At 39.7% G+C, this 24444-nt stretch overlaps 1 protein-coding gene across 1 annotated transcript in view; it reads right to left on the bottom strand.

Moving 5' to 3' along the window:
• The window catches only part of KLF12 (Kruppel like factor 12), a 612181-nt gene that overhangs the window by 539716 nt on the left and 48021 nt on the right, over positions 1-24444 (bottom strand). Inside the window, exon 2 of the mRNA XM_044249872.1 lies at positions 24345-24426. The gene's annotated coding sequence lies outside the window, so the exon portion shown is untranslated. The remainder of the gene's footprint in view (positions 1-24344; positions 24427-24444) is intronic.

The raw sequence follows: 24444 nt of genomic DNA on the forward strand, positions 1-24444 counted from the left end.
TTTCAGGCATATGTAAGTATCTGGAATTTGAAGCAGGTGAATGATGGGAACAGATTTTGTTAAAGGAAGATACCTTTAGTTGCTGTGTGGAAGACAGCCTTGAGGAAGAGACTTTAGTAAGATCAAATTTAAAAAAAAAAAAACCAACATAATGATCCAGGTAAGAGCTGAGGCAGATCTAAGCAAAGGAAGAACATAGCTTGGGAAGGAGAGAAGGGGACAGACTCATGAGAAGTTTCCGAGCAAGACTTGGTAGGATTTGCTAATGGTTTAGACTCAGAGTCCCAGAGTGAAAAAGAAACAGTAGATATCTTGGGAATTTTTGGCTAGCAAGACTAAGCAAATCCTTAGTCTTAGGGAGACTAAGCAAATTTGCTAGGGAGACAAAGCTAGGGAGACTACAGCAAAAGACTATAAGAAAAGTAGATTAGCAGATGGGGCGCCTGGGTGGCTCTGCCTTTGGCTTGGGTAATGATCCCAGGGTCCTGGGATCGAGCCCCGCATCGGGCTCTCTGCTCAGCGGGGGGCCTGCTTCCTCCTCTCTCTCTGCCTGCCTCTCTGCCTCCTTGTGATTTCTGTCTGTAAAATAAATAAATAAATCTTTAAAAAAAAAAAAAAGTAGATTAGCAGAGACGAGGGTGAGTTTGGATTTGGATGTGTCTGTCCCTTTAACAAGTTTGAAGAACATCCATGTGGACCTGTCTGTTAGTCAGAGAAATAGGAGTCTCTGCTGGGCAGAAAGATGAACAATAGAGTTCTCCAAGTCATAGCAATTGATCATGCTAAAAGCCAGGGCCTTAAACAAACAAACAAACAAACAAACAAAAAGGATCAACCCATAGCTTTCCAACTAGATGGAGGAAGGGACCTTAGCTTTTGTTCCTGGATATTTTATACCTGATGCCATACCTGACATGTAGAAGACTCACTTTTCTCCTGGACTAGTAAAGACCGGGAAGCAATCATGTGTCTTTGTTTGTTTCCCAGTGTACTCATGACCCCAGTGGCCTCCTACCAGATCTCCTTGCCTTCCATCTTCCCCACTCCAAGGCTTCCTGGCTGTTGCTCTTAACCCGCTTGTCCTAATTAAGTTCTGGTCTAATCATGTCTCACCATCCTTTTGTGCAAAAATCTTTTAAGCCAGTTCCCATTAGATACAGTACAAAGCTCCTCTTTTTCAATGATGCTCTATCCTCTCCTCTGCTCTTTCCCACGCCTCCCACACAGAATAGCATCAAGTGCCTCAGACACAGCTCTCTTCATAGCCCGGATTGGTGCTTTTGTTCCCTCCTCCTGTCCATACCTGTCACGACCTTCTCCTCTTAATCTCAAGGATGGCTCCAATATCAGCAACCCATCTCTCTACAGAGTGTTTTACCTTTATCATAGTACGAAAGCACATTATGCCTTAAATTAGTGTTTGCCTTATTTTTGTATTACTCTAAATTGAACGATGCTGCCTCTTACAGAGTAGTTGTATGGTAATAATAGATACTTGTCTATCTCCCCACATATTTTTGTCTCTTTCACATTGTGAGGGATATATGACAACTCATTTTCACTTGGTATATTCATTTTGATATCCTGATCAAAGTTTTTCATTTTTAGCCAAAGCCACTCCCTGCTTAGTTTCTTCCCCTTTATCTCCAACCATCATCAAGGCTAACAATAGATAAGAACCTTAGTGGTTACAAATCAACTGCCCACAACCCTAGCCCTCTCATTCTACAGTGGAAAATATCAAGGGAAAGAGAATAACCCATGAAAATTTAGTTTATTCTGATAATGAAATATGGTTTCATATTTAGAGAAATAACCCCTTTAGAAATGTCTAGTTTCTTTGGGAAAAGGAACAAATAAAAATATAGTTCACCCAAATGAGACTTGGGCTGATCCATCAGAATAATAGAAAATCTAAGCATTTAAGAAATGTATTCAATTTTTTACTTTTCCTCTCTGGTAGAAGGAAATCTAGTCAATTTTCATGGACCTTAGACAGAATCAAAGATCAGCATGTTGAAGTTAATCAGTAACTTGAAATGCCTTTTTTCATGTGTTTGGAAGAAAGAAAAGGAGACAGATTGCTGTGGAAGTATAAGATGTTATTGCTGCAAAAATGCTTGTATCTCTACCAATTTTAAATGTCAGTTTTCCTCTCCCTAAGTTTATTTTACCTGTCTACTTGGATGAGATTCATAACTATCCATGTCTGAGGAATATTATCTTTCTTTTATACATTTTGTTGTAGAGCATTTCATCATGCTTTGTATACTGTATGTTGAAAGTTCTGAAACTGTATTACGTAGCAGAAACAATTCAAGATTTAACTTGAGAAAGAGTCACAAATTGGACTGGAACGAAAATCATATATTTTGGAAAAGCAAACCAGTAAAAGCAGGACACGTTATGTTCTAAAATAATGGGTTACATTTCTTTAATCTGTGTAATATTTTCCCATGAAGTATTACATATATAAGATTTTAGAATAGCATCAGATATTGGAGGCCACCTAGCCAAATGTATCGCTTCATGGATACGGATATATTAAGCTTAGAAATGTTAAGTCCCTTCTGCAAGGGCACACGGAAATCAGCAGCAGAGCCCAGCTCAGAATTTAACTTGTCTGATTCCAGATCTACATCTTCTTTTTACTTGTACTATGATGTCTATATCATCTGAATTCAAAACTAGAATGTGTATTTTAATGGTCTAATTTGACCAAAATGGAAACAATGGCACAGAGCATTACAAATCAAAACTATCCCCCCAAATTAGGACACTTGGTAATTAACACCTAAGTCTATTTGGGTCTTCATTTATTTGTGCCCATAGTTTATTTTTTTCAATGTAAATATTATGGGGTTTTGGGGGGCTTTACCAATTTTCCCGGTCTTTATTACATTGGCCAAACAGAAAAATGAAGGAAACCAAACACATTCCCTACTAGTGAATCCCTTTGATACCATTCAAATCTCAATCATCAAATGCTAAGAATCCTCAGCACATGAAGCCACTGGAAGTTAAATATAGTAGATCATTACATTCTGAGAATTGCCTGCTAATACATATAATAATGCAGAGCATCTCAAAAAGTAAAACAAACAAGGAAACAAATAAGCCCCTTCCAAGTTGCTGGCTGGGCAGTTGCTGTGCGTTGAGCAAAAATAAAACTGTTATATTTCTGGCGTCTTGATTCTTGGAGTTCATCATCAAAGGTACATCATCCTTGCGTGAAACTGTGAGGGCGATAGCCTTCAGGAACAAAAGTTTTGAACCAAGGTAAAGTATATAATAAGCAATATGTCCCTAAGCAGGTCTACAGAATACATTCTCACGGAGTAAAATCCTACCCCCAAAAGTCCTTTGAGTCTGGATTTATTATTCATGGTTTTGAATATTCGGAGTTCACAGGTCCAATCAGTGCTTGGTAATAATTCTCTGTCTCCCTGAGCCCCATGGTATGCACAGCTGCTTGTAAAAGTAAAGAACTACTGGTGAAGGTGACTTGTGGCAACATTTTTTTTTTTTTTATTCCTGTCAGACTTGAAAGGGTGAGAATCTGGAAGACTTAAGAGCCTATGATGATCGTCTTAATTAAAGAAAATTATTCACTTTTACACTTAGAAAGTCATCTAAAATAATAACTTCTCTTGGATTCCAAACTTAAAAGATAAGTGTTACTCTGCGATTTTCTCTCAGGTTCCTGAGAGTGGTCTGGGAGCCGCTAACAAGCAACGGCTAAATCTGCAGCGGCCACAGTGATGCGGTTGGAAGGCTGGAAACCACCACTGACCCCGATTCAGCTCTGCTTCTCAGGCAGATTATTTTAGCCCCGTCTCCCTGCAGTTCCTGATTGTTTACAAGTAATCCCAACTTTCCATGTTCTGAAAGAGGTGCATCTCCATGACCTTGCACAGCATTAACGGAAAGGGAAGGAGAATCAAGTCCAAGTTCTGCCAATTCTGACTGCAGAATTGGATAGATGAGTGTGTTCTTTAATTTCTCTGTGCCATACTTTCCTCATTCTCAGAAGGGGATGATCACATCTATCTTTTAGGTTTTTGTTGTGAGGATTAAATGTAGCAGAAATAGAATAGGTGTAATTGTGCGTACCTGTTGACTTCCCTCCCAATCTCTACAATATGGTCTATGGAAGTTTTATTTTATTTTATGTAACCCTCTCTTGCTCCGCTTGTTTTGACTGAACTGCCTTTGCCACAAAGACGCTAGTTCTCTTCCTGACATAAATTCCAGACTCAGTTTATTTCCATCCTGATTGAATTTTCACCTCTTCTACTGCTACCGCTCTGATCCAGGACACCATCATTATTTGCCTGAAAGGATTCAGTGGTCTCCAAATTCTTCCACCTCTATATCTGTAGCATGTGTTCTCAGCAGAGCAGCCAGAGCGATCCTTATAAACCAAAATCAGATAATGTCACTTTGCTACTGCTTCAGGGCAGGGACCCTATCACTTTATCTGTGAATCTCTAGTTCTTTTCATTGGAACTTAGCAGACTCTCCAGGAATACTTTGCTGAATGATTAAAAACTAAAAGAAAAAAGAAAGAAGAAATATGACATATCCTCTCTTAACCCCTTGAATATCTGCAATTTATTTTGTTTGTAACTTCACATCATTTTATTTGATAAACAAGCCCATCATTTAAGAGGTAGGGTAGATAAGCCAATTGAAACCCAGAAAAGTTAAGGGATGTGCCCCAAAAATCGCAATTGCAGTAAGACTGGGAGTTTGGGCTTGAACTCAACCTTCTTCCTCCAAATAGTATGCTCTTTCTGTTATGCCATATTTCATATACAAGTATAGAGGTCTTTAGGCTTTTGTAACCACTCAATGTGTGGTTTTACAATGTATATCATCTTTGGGACTATTTCCTGTAAAGTCCAAAATTTGACATTACGGGAAACTCAAAGGAAGACATGGAAGCTTGGCAGCCAGGAGAATCCTGGCAGAATTCAGGCAGAATTTTCTTAAGAGACTATTTTCGGCATACCATATTCAGAGTACACATCATTCGATATGGAGTCTGGGCAACAGGAATCATTATTATATGCTTGTAAATAATCTCAATCGAAATTTTAAATCTGTAAATGACAATGGTTTTCTGTCTAGGAATCTGATTTTATTATTTTCATGATTAAATTGGGTCTGTATACCCTGGAGCAAAATTGGCAGAAAACATCTAACTTATTAAAGTCAGATATTCAAAAGAAATTTAATTTTTTTGCCTGAATTGATAATATAAAATACTGAAGTTAAAATTCTAGAAGTTGTGTTCACTAGATGAATTCATAGTGTAACAAGATCTGGGAGTAACATAAACTAATTTTCTCTATCTCGTAAATCATTATCTTTCTTTAGACCAGTGCTAACATTGAAAGAGGTTGTGGGACAGTATGGGAAGGAGGAGGGAGTCACAGCTGATTTCATTATGTGCTTCCTAGAGAATGGGTTATTAAACAGCAAAAAAACAACAATGACAAGAGCAATAATAAAACTCTACCTTCCCAAAGTGTACAGAAGATTAAGCTGATACTGAAATACATTTCTGGACAGCTTTTCTTTTTCCAAATTGATAATTATGGTGAAGTAAGATTTCATGATTCTTTGTAATTGATTCTGTTATGCATTTGCTTGGCAGTCTCAGTTTTTGCTAGTTGATCTTGCTAGTTTATTCCTTCATGTATGTTTGTACTAGTGCTTGAAACAGACTGATAAGAAACTGTCTTCTTCATATTATGTCTTCATATTTATTCAAGCTCCCACATCCCTAAATAATTCTACCAATCCAAGTGATGCTTAATAAATATTCTTGAGCAATTTGCCTTACATTCTAAGAAGCAAGTGCTATCTAGATTTGAGGCTTTCTAACATCTGAAAATTGGACCCACATAAGCAAAAGTATTTTTAAACATTGCTTAAAAAAAGTTTACACATTATTTAAAATGTGACATAATATAGTCTGGACACAGGACACCAAAATGGATTCAGTGGCCATTTCATCCCCAGTTTAAATGAGAAGGTTACTCCAAGTGTTAACCAAACTCCTAAAGGCAGATGCATCTCAGAATTTTGAGGGTCATGCAGGATATTTTTGCCCTGTCAATTAAAGCAAAGACTGACCTTTTATACCTCTTGTTTGGTATAAATCAGCAGGGTATTAAATTCATGTTATAAAGTACATGTGGCTATTTGCCATAGGTACTAGTAAGGAAAACCAGAAAGCACTGTTTATATTAAATGAGATAGTACATGTAAAAAGTTTATCTCCATAATTCCAAACAGCAAGTATAATTCCTTTTCTAAATTCCCCTATTTTCACTTAAAACGTTTAGTAGTTATGACTTAGGTTTATGAATTGAAGTGAGGTAATATCTCAGTTGCCCCAATTACAAAAGACAATGAAGAGATAAAAGAGCAAACTGGCTGAAAAATATCTTTGACTGAAGTGCACACATCTGTTATAAGGGATCTCTCTATGGATAGACTGATAGATGATAGATCATAGATAGATATGAAGTAGTATAGAGAAATGTGGTAAGATCTTCATCTATTAATAACATTTCTTCTTTTTTTTGTTTTTAAAAATTTTATTTATTTATTTGACAGAGAGAGATCACAAGTAGACAGAGAGGCAGGCAGAGAGAGAGAGATAAAGGGAAGCAGGCTCACTGCTGAGCAGAGAGCCCTATGCGGGACTCGATCCCAGAACCCTGAGATCATGACCTGAGCCGAAGGCAGCGGCTTAACCCACTAAGCCACCCAGGTGCCCTATTAATAACATTTCTATTTAGACTTACTTTTTTATAATTAAAAAAGTAATTTTTAATTAAAAAATTTATCCTTTTCATGGGAATATTTCTCACCTTTGGAGCAGGTAAGACACAGCCATGCAAGCAGAGGAAAAAGAAATTAGGCCAACTTATCTTCATCCTTTTAAATATCATCATCTTGACATTTTCTTTTAACTTAAGATTTCCTACTAGTGTGTATGTAAGCAACTTAATAGAGGGTCAGAAGTAAAATTTGGATATCCACATATCCACTATGATTTTCAGCTATCAAATCACTAAAGAAGAAAGATTAAATACTCTTCTGCCTCATCTCAGAATATTTTTGGAGAATTAAATTAAAAAGTTTTTAATTGAAAATTTGCATGATTATCACTTAATCTATCAAATACAAAATGTTTGTTAATGACATTACAACTTATAGAAAATCTGTATCAGTTGAACAGCCACATTTTACACAAAGTACCTTTAGCCTTGTAATATAAGCATTGATTTTGTAACAAAGTAGTGAGGCTTGTTTCTGTATGAGTTTTAATTCTTTAATGTACTTATCCCATAACCTCTTGATTATCTTATACATGCCAGGCCCTGGGCAGGATGCTGAGGATACAAAGGGAAAGAAGGTATGGCCTCACATCAACAGGATGCTTAAGGAGCTCACCCTCTAAAGTGGGAGATGACCATGGAAGAAACATAATTCTGTTATGGTTGGATAAGGCCATCAGGGCCATGTGTACCCAGAACTTATGGGCATGCAGGCACGGGGCCTCCTGATGCACCTGCAGTGAGGTGACAGTGACAACGCATCCTTTAAGGAGATATTTTTTGGCCTGGGTTTTAAAACACAGCTGAGGGTTCCAGCATTAAAATACAGCCTGAGGCAATATGGGCCTTCTAATCAATGGAGACAAAATATACATGCAGTGCCAAAGAGGCTTGAAATTGGTAAGCCTCTTCCTATTCAATGAGAAATAATGTCTCATTGTTTTTAATTTATATATATTGGAATTAGAAAAACTGAATGTGCTTTCACTAAAACATATACTATAGGATGTTTACCCAACGGATCATTATCAAAGTACCTGCTGTGGTTGAATTTTTCATTTTTAACCTCAAACCCCTAGAGTAAAAAGTGTCACATTTCCACGGGTCAACGCTTCCATGACTGCTAAGAATTTCATCTTTCACCTGGACCATTGCCCCGGAGTCTCCACTCCAGGTTTTGGCCCACCACGTTATCACCAGAGTTATTGTAATGCAGCTTAGTGCTTTTTTTTTCTACAAGACAGATGATCCTGTCATTCCTCTACTTAAAACATTTAAGGACCCCCATGGCCTATAAGATTAAGTCTTATTGTGGGAGACAATGTTCTTCACAAGCTGGCCCCAATAATTCTTTCCAATCTTTTCCCAAACTCCTTCCTTTCTACTCCCAACCAGGTCCCCTAAATTGACACCATCACAAATCACTCATTGTTCTCCATAGTCCATACCCATGTTGAACTCATGCCTTTGAGCATAAAAAACACAGTATGTTGAGATAAAAGCCACTTGCCACAGTTGGAGCCCCTGTGGGAGGGGAGTGGGAAGACGAGGTATCTGGTCAATCGATGGGGATCAGATGAGAGAACTGTCGATACTGTATAAGAAGTCTTGGTTCCATTTTGCATTCTATTTTATCTACTCCAAAGTATCCAAAGAGGAAAGGAGAATATTTTACATGCCCCACCCCCATGAGTTTTGGGTGTATTTCCTCAAGAAGGATCATCACAAGCGAAAAATTAATTGGAAGTCTCCATTCATATTTTTGCATTCTACTGTGTACTTGCCTGCTAGTTTCAACACTAAAATAATATTGGAAACCTCTTGCCTTCAAATAAAATTGGATTCCCTAGACAATACTATGCTGGGATTTTCAATTCTCCTGGCATGGTGCCAGGACTCTGAATGTGGGTTCCAGATTGAGAAGCGCATCTGGGGATGAGTAACCATTGCTGCTTTTGAAGAAGGCAGTAGCAACAACAAACTTGCAATTTACTGGTTTAAACTTAGAAAAGGAATGAATTAATATCACCGGAGTGTGGAAAGGTCACTCTGACTGTGGCCTGGAAGATGGATTGGAAATATGAGGACGTAAGAGGGACAACGGACCATTCAGGGTACCAACTGGATGGCAATACAAACTACTGAAGAAAATTCCATTTTGTGACTTAGTATTTGAGTAGATAATATTATTATTTATTGAGGTGCATACAAAAACAGAAGATTTTCAATTTTGCACATGGAATTTTGACTTGAACTGGGGACAGAGAAGTGGAGACACTCAGTGGAAAGCTGAATATCAGGTTTTGAGACCAGAGGATAGTTTCACCTGCCTCTTTCTCTCTCCTACCCCCACCTTCCTTCTCTATTACTTATCTATTTACATTTGGGAGTCCTAAGACTGAAGTGAAAATTAAAGCAATGGGAATCAATGAAGTTGCCTAGGGAAGAAATAAAGGAGTTAGGAGAAGGAAGTGTTGCCATGAAGAAAAAAAGGAGGTCCTTAAAGAAGAAGAGGTATGAGGGAGAACAAAGCAAGATCCATGAAAGCATGTTAACATTATATACTAACTTAGAGAACACCTGATATATTTTCTCATTTGATAAATTAAGAAGGCAAGGCTTAAAAATAGCAAATGATTGCCCTAAGAACTTTGTTTTATTTTCTCATTCCTGGCTGAACATTCTTACCATATTTTAATGATCTTGCCTTATCAATAAAACTTGCGGTGTTTTATTAATCTTGCATCTATTGTGGCATATAGCAAAATGTTTCACAAAGAGCAGTAACTCAATGCAGTTTTTAGGAAAAGAGATGAATTACAAATGATCTTTTGGAAATATGAATGGGTAACATTCAGCAGATCAAATTACAATGGGAGACTAATGAGGAACTAAAAAAAAAACTCACAGCAACTATATATTAAAGTATCTATGAGGGGCGCCTGGGTGATTCAGTCAGTAAGTGTCTGCCTTTGGCTCAGGTCATGATCCCAGGGTCCAGGGACTGAGCCCTGCATAAGGCTCCCTGCTGGGCAGGAAGCATCCTTCTCCCTCTCCCACTCCCCCTGCTTGTGTTCCCTCTCTTGCTGTGTCTCTCTCTATCAAATAAATAAATAAAATCCTAAAAATAAAGTATCAGTTGAAAAATATATCAACTACCTCGGATCCATTGCAAAGGGAATTTTCTGAAACTTTCTCCTGGACACTTCTTCTAACAGAAGGGTTATTTTGGGTACTTGTTCACTTCCCCCTTGGAATTTCTTTCCTTGCTCTTAGATTTCTCATCTCCAAATCCTATTCCGTGTCCCAAGCCCTTTGCTTCCACCATATCCAGCCTGCCTTCTCCAATACTCACACTACAACACAAGCCTCAGAACCCCATTCATAGATGTCAAAAGAAATAGTCAACATTTTCAAATCTGCTTTTGTTAGACGAAGATGCATCCTTCAAAGCCACCTATGAAAAACCTACAGCGAATATCATCCTCAATGGAGAAAATTGAGAGCTTTCCGCTAACGTCAGGAACATGGCAGAGATGTCCATTATCACCACCGCTATTCAACATAGTACTAGAAGTCCTAGCCTTAGCAATCAGACAACAAAAAGAAATAAAAGGCATCCAAATCAGCAAAGAAGAAGTCAAACTATCACTCTTTGCTGATGATATGATACTTTATGTGGAAAACCCAAAAGACTCCACTCCAAATCTGCTAGAACTTGTACAGGAATTTAGTAAAGTGTCAGGATATAAAATCAATGCACAGAAATCAGTTGCATTTCTATACACCAACAACAAGACAGAAGAAAGAGAAATTAAGGAGTCAATCCTATTTACAATTGCACCCAAAACCATAAGATACCTAGGAATAAACCTAACCAAAGAGGTAAGGAATCTGTACTCAGAAAACTATAATGTACTCATGAAAGAAATTGGGGAAGACATAAAGAAATGGAAAAATGTTAAGAACAAATATTGTGAAAATGTTTATGCTACCTAAAGCAATCTACACATTTAATGTAATCCCTTTCAAAATACCATCTTTTTTTTTTTTCAAAGAAATGGAACAAATAATCCTAAAATTCATACGGAACAAGAAAGACCTCAGATAGCCAGAGGAATGTTGAAAAAGAAATCCAAAGTTGGAGGCATCACCATTCCAGACTTCAAACTCTATTACAAAGCTGTCATCATCAAGACAGCATGGTACTGGCAGAAAAACAGACACATGGATCAATGGAAAAGAACAGAAATCCCAGAAATAAACCCTCAACTCTATGGTCAACTAATCTTCGACAAAGCAGGAAAGAATGTCCAATGGAAAAAAGACAGTCTCTTCAACAAATGGTGTTGGGAAAATTGGACAGCCACATGCAGAAAAATGAAACTGGACCATTTCCTTACACCACACACAAAAATAGACTCAAAATGGATGAAGTACCTCAGTGTGAGTAAGGAATCCATCTAAATCCTTGAGGAGAACACAGACAGCAACCTCTTCGGCCTCAGCCACAGCAACTTCTTCCTAGAAACATCGCCAAAGGCAAGGGAAGCAAGGGTAAAAATGAACTAATGGGATTTCATCAAAATCAAATGCTTTTGCACAGCAAAGGAAACAGTCAAGGAAACCAAAAGACAACTGACAGAATGGGAAAAGATATTTGCAAACAACATATCAGATAAAGGGCTAGTATCCAAAATCTATAAAGAACTTATCAAACTCAACACCCAAAGAACAAATAATCCAATCAAGAAATGGGCAGAGGACGTGAACAGACATTTCTGCAAAGAAGACATCCAGATGGCCAACAGACACATGAAAAAGTGCCCGACATCACTCAGCATCAGGGAAATACAAATCAAAACCACAATAAGATACCATCTCACACCAGTCAGTATGGCTAAAATTAACGAGTCAGGGAATGACAGATGCTGGCAAGGATGCGGAAAAAGGGGAACCCTCCTACACTGTTGGTGGGAATGCAAGCTGGTGCAGCCATTCTGGAAAACAGCATGGAGGTTCCTCAAAAAGTTGAAAATAGAGTTACCCTATGACCCAGCAATCGCACTACTGGATATTTACCCTAAAGATACAAACGTAGTGATCCAAAGGGACACGTGCACCCGAATGTTTATAGCAGCAATGTCCACAATAGCCAAACTATGGAAAGAACCTAGATATCCATCAACAGATGAATCGATAAAGAAGATGTGGTATATATATACACAATGGAATACTATGCAGCCATCAGAATAAATGAAATCTTGCCATTTGCGACGATGTGGATGGAACTAGAGGGTGTTCTGATTAGCGAAATAAGTCAATCAGAGAAAGTTATCATATGATCTCCCTGTTATGAGGAAGTTGAGAGGCAATGTGGGGACTTTAGAGGTAGGAAAGGAATAAATGAAACAAGATGGGATGGGGAGGGAGACAAACCATGAGAGACTCTTAATCTCACAAAACAAAGGAGGGTTACCGGGAGGAGGGGCGGGCAGGGAGGTGGGGGGAGTTATAGACATTGGGGGAGGTATGTGCTATGGTGAGTGCTGTGAAGTGTGTAAACCTGGTGATTCACAGACCTGTACCCCTGGGGCTAATAATACATTATATGTTAATAAAAAAATAAAAAATTAAATTAAAAAAAAAAAAGAAGAGGATGCATCCTGCTTTAAATGGATGACAACTGTGTACTTTTCAAAGAGGGCCACCTGGTGCTAGGGTTTGGTCACATTCCACTGAGGAGTTCCAGGATGGAGTAGAAATAGCACATTCTTGTACACAGAGTCTCAGAAGGTGGGTGGTTCCCCTGGAGGAGAGCCCGTTTTCTACACTACTATTCTGTCCTCTGGAAAAGAGAAGTTGAAACATTGAGGAATGCAGCCCAGGCTGGTTTCCTGAGGCATGAAAAGCAGTGGGCTTGATTCTTTGCTATCGTTCTCTAAGTAATGATTAGGTTGACTAAGGCAGCATTTGCTTTTTAAAAAGTAGGGGAACCACTCTCTCGGCTTTTGAGAAAACTGAAAGTGGCTGCTTGCCAGAGATCTGTGCAGCTTACTGGCTTGGTGGGTGGAAAAAATAGCACGGACCAATGTGAGGGAAACATCGACTCGTCCTCCTTCCAATATACGCCCATGATGTGTCCCCAGAAATGTTGGACAGATGGTGAAGATCACCTTGGTGGCACTTGCATCAGAACTCGGAGTCTGTGTGCAGGAAGGCTCCAGCGAGAGGGGGGCTCCCGTCTACGTTTAGATGTCAGAGTGCCGTGGCTGAGCTTTGCATCTGTGTGCGGCAAGTATGAGAAAGCGCATCTAACACGACGCTAACGACAGTGGTTCACAGTGTTAAAAAGATGAGGGAAGGTCAGAGGAGTTAATTACTTCTGGTAAAAAAAATCTAAATGCTCAGAGGAATTAACTGGTATTCTGTAATTAATTAAAAAAATATGATCTTAATATAGCCATCAGGAGTTTGAATTCCATTTATACGTACTGCATTCTGTGAACGTTATCTTATTGTACTGATAATGAGTTTGGAGGCAGTAAGCTACATTCTTTTGACCGGATGTAAAAGAAACTAAATTGGGACTGCAGAAAAGACAAAGCAGAGAAAACACTATCTTTAATCTCTTCTTGCTTATTATGCTGCGGTAAAATGGGAACCACAAACACTCTGGGTGATGAGGACTGTTTACATTGTTTAGAATTGAAGAGACAATATAATATTGTTTCCCTGTTGTTACAGATTTTACAGATTTTCGGGTGCACAGGGATGACGTAGATTAAACAGCAGCATTTGGCTGTAATGATAACTCTTTGAAAAAACATCAGAGACACAGGGGAAATTTGGGAGGGGTAATCTTTGCTATCCTTCGTTAAATTTTCCTTTGTCATCAGTTTTCTGGCACATACCAAGATGTACTAGCCCTGTGCATAAGCAGAGAAGGGAGATGAAATACTGTAAGCATCTACCTGCTTTTTCTTGTCTCCCAAAATAGAACGTAGGTCATATTTTCCTCCTATTTATTCTAGAATTTCCCACTGACATCTTGTAGAGGCTGCACAGAGGGATTCCCCAAGAATTTGTAAAGATGTCATATTCACTGAACTCTGAGAATTTACCTGTGAAGTCACTCCATAAAAGACCAGAATTATGTCAAGTTATCTTAAACAGACAAAATAGTTTTCAGTTCTGTGGAACTTAACAGTAACTAGATTGACTGCATTGAGGTTATTAAAGAAAAGTATTTTCATTACTATGGGAGGAGGATGCCAAAGGCCAATATTGACCTTTCATCAACCATCCAAGCACTGTGCCAAGGTGGAGAATTGGGGGCCAACCAAGGACCACGCTCCCAGTACCACTGGCAAAGCTATTATTAGTATTGTGGCACTGGATGCCCTAGGCTAACTCAAACTAATGCTATTATATACTCAGTGAAGATGACTTCTCTATTACAAGCTCACCAGTCAAACTTCTGCTTATGATTTGGGTTCCTATGCAGAGGAGGAAAAGGGATTATACCAATTCCAATACTAGAGACTTTGTAATAGGCCTATTTGTAGTTTGATTCTGGTTTTATACATCTGTTTGCCAGTTTGGTTACTGTGAGTCTACACTGAGTGCTTATATTTAGTGGCCTGAAGACATTAGGTTTTTGAGCCTAAGAGGTTGAAGGTGAAAATGCTGTGGCTCTGAGGATAGTGGGAATCAGCGAGCCATCTTCCTTTGATGGCATTTGTATGCAGCACTGTTGGCCAACATACAGACTATTCCTAATTCTCTAAGAGCCATGTGAGTTTCTCTTTCTGTTAATTCACTGAAGGTGGGGACATTGTTTCTAAAATTAAGTTTCATGTGTTACTGGGAAGAACAAAGAGAGCTTAAGGAAAGTAGGAGAAATGGCTTTCCTCCATTAATACAATTTTGACCAGTGATTCCTAGTCTATCTTTGAGCTTGGCTTCCTCTTGGGAAGCACTTGGGAACTTACAGAACTTGCTTCATTCACTTTTATGTTCTAACCATGCCTTTAGATGCATGTCACCACAATCATAAAAGTGCTCACCATTAAGGACTGGCTTAAAGCTTATGTCTCACCAGAGACCGGTCCTCTTGCTTGTGTGCGTCTCTCTAGCCACGAGCAGCTGGGAGGGAGCAGACATAGAAGAGGTGCAGTGTTGGGTTTAATCAGTGTTGGGTTTTTACCAGGGGAGCATGCACAGGGAGCCAGCCAGAAAGGGACTGGAGGTGTGTGCCACGGAGTATTCATGATGATGGACTGTGGATTTTAAGTGGGGTAAGGAGGGCAGGGGAAAGAGGGTAGGATCGATGGATTGTCAGTTTCAGGGACTGGTGGAAGAGGAGTACCAGAGGATGAATTGGGAAAATGGGATATGGCGGAGGGAGAGTGGGTTGTTTGAGAAAATCCAGACAAATATGTATTCAAGATAAAACCACTCTCTGACACCTGATAGGTGATTATACAAGTTATTTAGCCTCTCTCTTTATGTAAAATTTTTTTATTTCTAAAGCGGAAATAGCAATAGTATATATTTTATTGAGGAAGCTACAAAGATTAAGTGATATAATGAATGTAAATAACCTAGCATGGTGAATAGCAAATATTTGATAGTTAAGTAAACATCAATTTTTATGTTTCTACTATACAGTAAATGCTTTGAAAGCAGGCTTATCTCCCTTTCTCTCCTCCCCCCATCTCTGCCTCTCTCTCTCTCATATTCTCTCTCTTTCTCTCTCTTTTTCTTTCTCTTTCTCTCTCTCTCACACACACACTGTCTATGAAAAATGTATATGGAAAGAGAGATTAGAGCCAGGCCTGTATGAAAACAATGAGTATGTCTGGATGATGCGACTTCTCAGGGATGTCCCTAAGCAGCTTGGGCCAGGGGAAGGTTTGGATGTGGGTTGGAAGGGGTAGGAGGAACCTGAACACAGTAGGTGAGAGCTGGAAAAACAACAAGCTTTCTTGCTTGTTAAATTTGGTTTTCATCAACCATAACTGCATTTGAGGTAAACATATGGAACCCGAAAATTCTGATGAGTAGGCTTCTTGGTTTTTCATTTTTTATATATAAATACATAGGAAATACTTTTTTAAAATGTTATTTTCCGTTGTTCTTTTGGAAAATGCTTCATGGTTTCCTTAGAGAATTTTTTTTTTGATATGTGAATATCATAAGAAGGAGTTTTTCAGTTATTCCCTGATTAAGTAGATGGAGTTCATAGACATTTTCTGGAAGTTCACTGTGCTTGACTGTATCATGGAGAGGCTCCCTGTGGCTGGGGGAGGGTTGGAGTGTGGTTGTTCTGCCTTGTGCTGTCATTTCAAGTGCTCTCTTTGGTAATCAGGTCACTCAGTGGTCTCCAAGCTCTATAATGGCAGTAGCCTTGCTGGAGACACTTGACCGAGGGCTCAGTAATGTGACATACTTGAGACATATTAAAGACATAGGTTGGAGTTCTGAGGTAAATTTGCAGAGAAGAGTGAGAGGTCATTATGATGAGCCTAAGCAAAAGGTAGACAGGACCCAAGGAATATGAAACCAATAAAATGGATGCATGCATCAAACTTCCAGTTATAAAATAAGTAAGTCCTGGGGATGTAATGTACAGCATAGTGACTACAGTTAAGAATACTGTGATGTATATTTGAAAATTGTTAAGAGACTAAATCTTCTAAATTCTCAACACAAAAAGAGAAAAAAAATTGTAAGCATGTATGGTGATAGATGTTAATGAGACATGATCATTTCACAATAGACACAAGTATAGAATCATTATATTGTGCACCTAAAACTAATACAGTGTTCTATGTCATTTGTGTCTCAATTAAAAAAAAATATATCAATGGATGCTTACATGGAGGAAGTAAGTCATGTGTTGAGAGAGAATGTTGACTAATTCAGGATGCGATTAGCCTGTCAGGGAATGAGGAAGAGGAGGGCAAGTTCTATGCACACAGAACTCTGTGTTTAGAAAAGGGAGTAGCTCTGTTTTCTTTGTGCTTGAGGTAGTAAGAAATTTTGATGACAGACGTGTCAAATCATTTTAGAGACATCTTGAAATCATGCCCAGAGATGTCTGTGAGGTCATGAGCAGAAGGGACGCAGACAAGAATCAGCAAATGAAAGGGAAGAAAAGTTCCAAAAAGGAACCCTGTGAAACTTAGAGACCCAGAAGAAGAGGGGTGTGGAAAACTGAGAAGGGTCGAACCATAGGAGATGCTAAAGGAAGGGCTGAAGGATTACTTAGGGAAGGGGTGGGGTCAGACCTGCCCCTTTGTGAAGGAGATTATTCCCTTTTCTGGAAACTGGAACTGTGGGGATTCAGTTCTGCATTCATTATGTCTGACATGCCAGTGACTGATGGTCTGATTACATCGAATTTCAAAAAAACCTATCAAGACTGCAGTAAAAAGGAACCCAGCATTGTGTAGTTCTATTTTTTCTTCTAACCATTGTGTGCATTAGTCACCACACTGAAAAAACAGTGAGAGGATAGAGGTGCCAAAAGTAGTAGAGAAAACATGTCAATATTCAAAGAATAATTAATGCAAAGTGTTGTTGTGTTAACATCACAAATGAAAGTCAGTCCCAGTCTTACCCAGTTCTTCTAAAAAACACCCAGGACTTCATCCCCTGGATACAGCCACACCTGCTTCCTGATCTGAGCCTGTTCTTGGTGCAAGTTTAATGAAAGCTTCTTCACTGTGGACCTAACCCTGGTGCCTGACATGTCTGGATAAATTATCCAGGTAGCCAAGTGCTCACTAAACTGAGGGCTTCCTTGCAATCTTTACCTGTGGTCTCATTTCTGCTTTTTGTGGTGTAAGTTTTCATTTTTCATATTTTCACTGTGTTCTCCTATGGATTAAAATTCTCCTATCTTTCCCAGTCTTCCTACTTTCCCCTGCCAGGTGAGAAAGGTCTAACTCCTGAGGTGACTGACTGGTGTTCAAAATCAGTTCCTAATTGCCTACACCTTGAGGAAGACACTCTCCAGAGAAAGCAAGCACCATGAGCTTGAACTAAAGGGTCAGACAGGCTGGCCATGCCGGTGAGGGTTAGTTAGGGAACCTGAAATGTAATATTCTTCCTGGCACAGAGGATTCTGCTGACCTCCAGGTTCAATGACTTAAGATGGCTCTGAACAGTTGTCAGACCCCACTTGCAAGTGGGCAGGGGATGAGCTTCTAATTCTGCTAGGCTGAGTCAGTCATTGGTGCCCAGATGGGTGTGGCTGAGGACACAGATGGCAGGTAGTCATTATGGGAGATGAGGATGGGGCTGGGACAGGCTGGAACTGACAGCTGTCATTCTGAGTCACTTAGGCAGGCACCCCACCCCCTAAGGACCACGCGAACCACACCACTTTGTGCCATACTTTGTGTGTGTTCCTTTCCCTTTTGTTATCCTGCAGTTGTGAGAAATCATATTGAAAAATAGCATTACAAATGTTATTTTCCAGAGACTGATAAATATGAACCCAAATCTTATTTACCCTTGAATAATTCTTGTTTCCAAGGCTCCCCCTCCAAAGGATTCCTTAGATGGGGCTGCCGGCAGAGTCAGTGCACTTCTGTCCTTTGATATGAGAACCTGGGCTCACTCTTGTGGGGCCTGCCACAGAAACATTGTCGACCCTTGACCCCAAGTTCTGTTCTATCATCTATCTATCTAAGTGTGCATACACACACACACACACACACACACACACACACACACGACAAAGGGGGCTGCAGAGAGAGAGAATCTCAAACAGACTCCTTATGAACATGAAGCCAAGCCAAGGGAGGCGGGGCTTGGCTTGAACTCAAGATCCTGAGATTAGGACCTGAATGGAAACAAAAAGTTGGATGCTGAACTGATTAGGTCACCCAGGCACCCTGGTAAATTCCTCCTTTTAAACCATTTTAATGAAACTAAAAATATTTAACTACAACTACCAGCTCTATTCCCTTTTTCTTTTCCACATCCCTTTCTTTCCCTTCCCTCTCCCTTCCTCCTTTTCTTCTTTCTCTTCTTCCTGTATTTCTGACTTTGAAAAAAATTAAGTTGGAGTAATAAGAAGTCATCTCCTTGTTAGGATAGATTATTTTAGCACAGAATTAGAAATCCCTAGTCTAGATTATCCCCAGTCATAATTTATTCTTGTAATACTCTTGGAATATACATCTATCTACCTACCTATCTACCTATCCACTCACTTATCATCTCTCTATCCATGCATCTATGTATCTGTTATCTATCATCATCTAAGTATCTAGAGAAATACTATGTTTTTAGAGAGTGATGATAAGTGAAAGAAGAAAGAAGAAAGAAGAAGAAAGAAGAAAGAAGAAGAAAGATTAGATATCTCCCTAAATAACATTAATCTAAAGCAACATTCAAAAAAATGGACTCTTAGGGACGCTTGGGTGGCTTAGTTGGTTAAGCATCTGCCTTTGGCTCAGGTCATGATCCCAGTGTCCTGGGATCAAGTCCTGCATTGGGCTCCTTGCTCAGCAGGGAGCCTGCTTGTGCTCTCTCTCTTTGTCAAATAAATAAATAAAATCTTTAAATAAAAAAAATCTTTAACATTACCGGCATGGAGTCCGCTGAGATACTTGTTAAAAGGACAGGAGTTCCTGTGAAGGCTGAGAATCGGTGTCACTGACTGCTTACTGCTCCTCTCACCCCCACCGTTTTTAAGCCATTATATTTCATGAACCCTGCATGTGGAGACTTAGCAAGCCACGATGTATTACACAACATAAAGGATCATTTTCAAGTGCTAGCTAAGTGGTGGTGAGGGGTAAACATACATCTGGGAGCCACCTCAAATCCCTTGTGGAAATTAGAATTATGAATAAATAAAAATGGAAGGATTTATAAATAAATGAATATGTAAGAAATATCTTTTAGTAGCTATATACCAGGGTTGTTTTCTTTTTCTTTTTTCCTGCTAATTCCCACCTTGAATGGTTTATCCTATCCATTCTTCAAAGAGATTAAATCTCTTTCCCATTAAAACTTGACAGCCTGTTAGAGCCCATGGAGCTATCTATCTTCTAGAATAATAATGCTTTTTTAAATTCACCAGTGTTTCTCAGTGTTCCATAAAACACTAGTTCTTGAACTATCTCTACCACCATAAAAACATTGTGACATGTTTGTGAAAGTTCAACATATATAAATTAGGGAAATACTACAAATTTTATATTAGCTATTTAAGCTCCATAGTGCTTGTCAGCTTATTACAGATTATGAAAGTCTTGCAGAAATAATTTTATTTTTCCCTTTTAAAATCAAGGTTTCTGAAACGTATTTAACCAAAGAGCCTTTTTCAAAAACATAGCACTTACCAACATCTCTCTCTCTCTCTCGAAAATCTGATCTATATATTTTGTTTGCTCATTAATGTTAAGCCTTGAGCTAACTCCTACATTTACTGTTCAACCCTCTATGCACTGATGGCAAAATTACTTCCACTCAGTGTGTGTATGTCACGTAGGATTGTATGTTTAGGGTATTTTATTGAGTAAATCATCCTATTTGTGCTTGTTAGTAGGACTAATACTACGTGTGAGCATAGCCTTTTTGGGTGACAGTGGACTTTCCAGAGGCAGGTCTTGTTTATTTTTTAATTTTTTTCATTTTAGAAGATTTTTATTTATTTATTTGAGAAAGAGAGTGAGAAAGAGAGATAGCACAAGGTAGGGGAGAGTCTGGGGGTGAATCAGGCTCTTGGCTGATCAGAAAGTACAATGTGGGACTCGATCCTGGGACCTTGGGATCATGACCTGAGCTGAAGGCAGACGCTTCACCAATTGAGCCTCCCAGGCATCCCTAGGGGCAGATCTCGGGACAGAAATAGAAAATTAAGACACCAGCCTCGAGGTAAGTAGAGAGGGAATTCCATTCTTTCTGGGTCTTGCTATCTTTTCTGGCTTTTATTTATTTATTATTTTAAAAAAAGATTTTATTTATTTATTTGAATGAGAGAGAGAGAGAGAGTGAGTGAGAGAGAGAGAGAGCATGAGCAGAGAGAGTGGGAGAGACTCCCCTACTGAGTAGGGAGCCTGATGTGGGGGCTTGATCTCAGGACCCTGGGGTCGTCACCTGAGCTGAAGGCAGTTGCTTAATGGACTGAGCCACACAGGTGCCCCCTTTTATGGCTCTTAAAACAATTCTTATGATAATAATGATAATATTAATGACTATTTCTTGTGCACTTATGCTCTGCTGTGTGCCAAGTACTTGTTATTTCTTTTAATCTGGAAACAACCCAGTGAGGAAGGCATCATGAATGCTATTTTCCAAGGGGTAACAGATATTTAGTGGTTTATGTCCACACAGATGTATAATAAAACCAGGGTTTGAATTCATATCTGTCTGACATGATGTCTATCATTCTGTCTACTGTCTGCCGAATGTGGAGGTCTTTGAGCGTGCTTCCGTGCTGGCCGATTGTAGAGGGAAGAAAGTCAGGAGAAAAGAATGGTGCCTGCGAGAATTGACTGTTTTCACTTCTATCAAGATGTCCTTTCTAATGTCTAGAACTTATTTCTGGAAATAAGCATTTTTAAAAACTTCTTTGAAAAATATTTAGCAAATTACTATGAGGAAGCAATAATGTTTATTATCCCTTGAAGGACCCATAATGCTCAGTATGGTCACCCATCCCAAGTAGGTGCTCAATAAATACTGGTTAATAATTGAGAACATGCCCTTTCTCCAACTTGATAAGGGATGGTGTTTGGGGGAAAAAGCAAACAAACAAACAAAAAAACCCCCAAACCACAAAACCTTTATTCAGCACACTGAATGTGCCAGAGTGATTTTGAGATTGATAATGAGGTATCACATCATTATTTTTGAAGTATGCTCATTTGCTTAGGGTATACAGACTGGTTGAGTTTTTAGTTGCTTATCAATTACATGGCATTTAGCCTTTTATGTTGTATCATTTAACAGCAGGCTACTAATCAGAATTTCATTTAGCTTTCAATTGCATGATGTAGTGAGACCCAAAATGGATATAATTTCAGGAAGGTGTTTTACCAAATTATTTTTGACCCCGAGAAGGATATCCACAAAGCAGTTAACTGTAGCTTCTATTATATCGAATGGTTTCTACTCAATTAAAATTGTGTCTCTAGTCCAGAAATTATTTTCTAAGAAATTCTTTCTTGCTAAATAAAACTGTTGTATATACAGGAAAACTAACTTTATCCAGTGACTGCTGCTGCATACTGAGGAGAAAAATGCATTGCCATAAATTTCAAATAAAATTTTTTGTTAGGTCTTCTTAGGGTTCACACTAATGCCATCATCTATTGAGACGATACCTAGTTCCCTTAAAGAAGTCAAGAACAAACAGCTTCAAGTTTAAGATGCACTCAGGTCTCTGATAATGGCTAACACTGGGATCAGCGTAGACCAATGAGAGAAAATGAGCAGAACAAATATAACACCGCCCAGCACATGACCTAAATACAGATTCCTGAACTCCAGTTCCAGCTTGGTCCCTGTCTTGCGCTGGTGCATGGGCCCTATACATTACAAATTAAGAGGCGGAAAGTTGTGCTTCTCACTTTTGTTGTGAAGATAGCTGATCCACCAGTGTGGATCTGGGTGGGACTGGACTAAAGATGAGGGCTCTCGGTCAACTGTCATGAAATCATTAGCAGGGGACACTCAACCCAATGGGTAAATTATGGTGGGTGGGACCATGAGGCTTTCAGCCCACCATGACTGAAATGGGCAAAGGGAGAGAGAGAGAGAGAGAGAGAGAGAGAGAGAGGCAGACTCCTTGCTCCTTGCAGCGCCTAACTGGGGACTTGATATCCTGACCCTGAGACTATGACCTGAGCTGAAATCAAAGTTGGATGTTTAACTGACTCAGCCACCTAGGTGTCCCTCACCAGTCTCAATTTTAATCACACTTAAAATCTTATATTACACATGAAAAGGCAGAGTAAGAATTAAAATCTGTATGTCAGTGGAGACATCCTTTTATATATTAATTGATGATTAATCTTTACTCTTCTGGTTGTTGCAGTTGTTACCTTGTGACACTTTCTCTATTCAAGCAGCAAATCCATGGAGCGTCAAAGAACAGAAAGAAAAAAGACGGAGATTTTTGGCTCTTGGGATCTGCACAAGTCAAGGTCAAAATATATGGCAAAAGTCATAGCAGTGTTCAGAAAGAACTTTAATCAGCCAGGGTCAGTTTTCCCAGTAATGCAGTCTAGACTGTGGGAGGTGTATGGCCAGGAGGAAGTGAGAGCCTCAGAGGCTGGGTTGTTCCCTGGAAACCTTGCTGCCTACTCCTTGGCCCGAGGTGGAGGACCTCCACGAGGCTGAAACCTGAAACACAGTAGAGGCTGGTGCTACCTTTCCTGAGCGGGGCTTGGGAAGCAGCATGGCTCGGGAGCAGAGGAAATGTCAGGAGCCGTATCCAGGCAGGCGGACCTGTGTCAGCTCCCCAGGGTCCCCATACTCCTCAGCATGGTAGGAGGAGAAGCAGACCCTTTTCCCTTGCTACCAAGAGTTGTGCAAACATGGCACAGACGGCGCAGACCCCAAGTAGCTCGGGGGTCAGCATGTGACAGACGCGACAAGAAAAGGTGGTGGACGGATAACCACCAAGACCCAGAGCCCACTCACCCCCTGACCCCCATTGGTAGCTTAGAACTTTGTCAGAGCCCCCCAGAAACTTAGACGCGACCCTGACAGAAGGTCATAATTAGATGGAAATTAAGCCTTGTTACCTGGGAGACTAGGAACTTGAAGTGGAAAACGAGGTGGGTTCCTTCAGCTACAGATAACACAAATATTTCACGTACATGTGCTTGATCGTAGGCACCCAAACAAGTCCCCACAGAACGACTGTATTAACAATCGCCAAACTCCAGTTTGGAGTTTGGCTGTCTCTGTTGCCTTTTTCCAGGTGCGTTTGGCGGGACCCATCTTTCCCTGTTTGACGTTCATTTCCGAATTCTGGTGAGTGGTGTTTGGGTAGGTAATTAACCGCTATTCTCAGCGTTGGCAGAGAAGTCTGGATTGTATTCAATGACAAAGGTCACTTAGATACATACCTTCTCATTAGGTGAGGGTACTGAACTGCTCTTTGTACACATTAACTTCTCTGATCTTTCAATCCAGAAAAAAGAAAAACGTGGCAAGAGGGCACATTTTAGAATTTTGCGAATCATGATTTTTCTCTCTAAAAACTGCTGTTTCGTTAGTACTGAGAGCAACTGCTGTCAAAACAGTTGGCCTCAGTCCTTCACCATAGATACGGTAAAACAATAGTTTCCCATTATTTTGAAGGTGTTTTCCCCCTCCTGTTGGCAGACAGCAGTGGGGCGGGCTGGACGAGACAGAGAGACAGAGAATCGGATCTTATTCTCAGGTCTCCACTTACCAACTGTGTGACTGCTCTGGTTAGTTCTCTTCCCTGTGCCTCAGTGGCCTTACCTTGTAAAATGAGTGCTTCGATTACGTGTCTGTCCAGTCCTTGTTAACGCAGAGGTGTCCTGGTTCCATGGGTGTTCATTCTCTGTAATCAAAACAACCT

Source organism: Neovison vison, chromosome 5 (genome assembly GCF_020171115.1).
Source record: "Neovison vison isolate M4711 chromosome 5, ASM_NN_V1, whole genome shotgun sequence".
Classification (NCBI taxonomy): Eukaryota; Metazoa; Chordata; class Mammalia; order Carnivora; family Mustelidae; genus Neogale; species Neogale vison.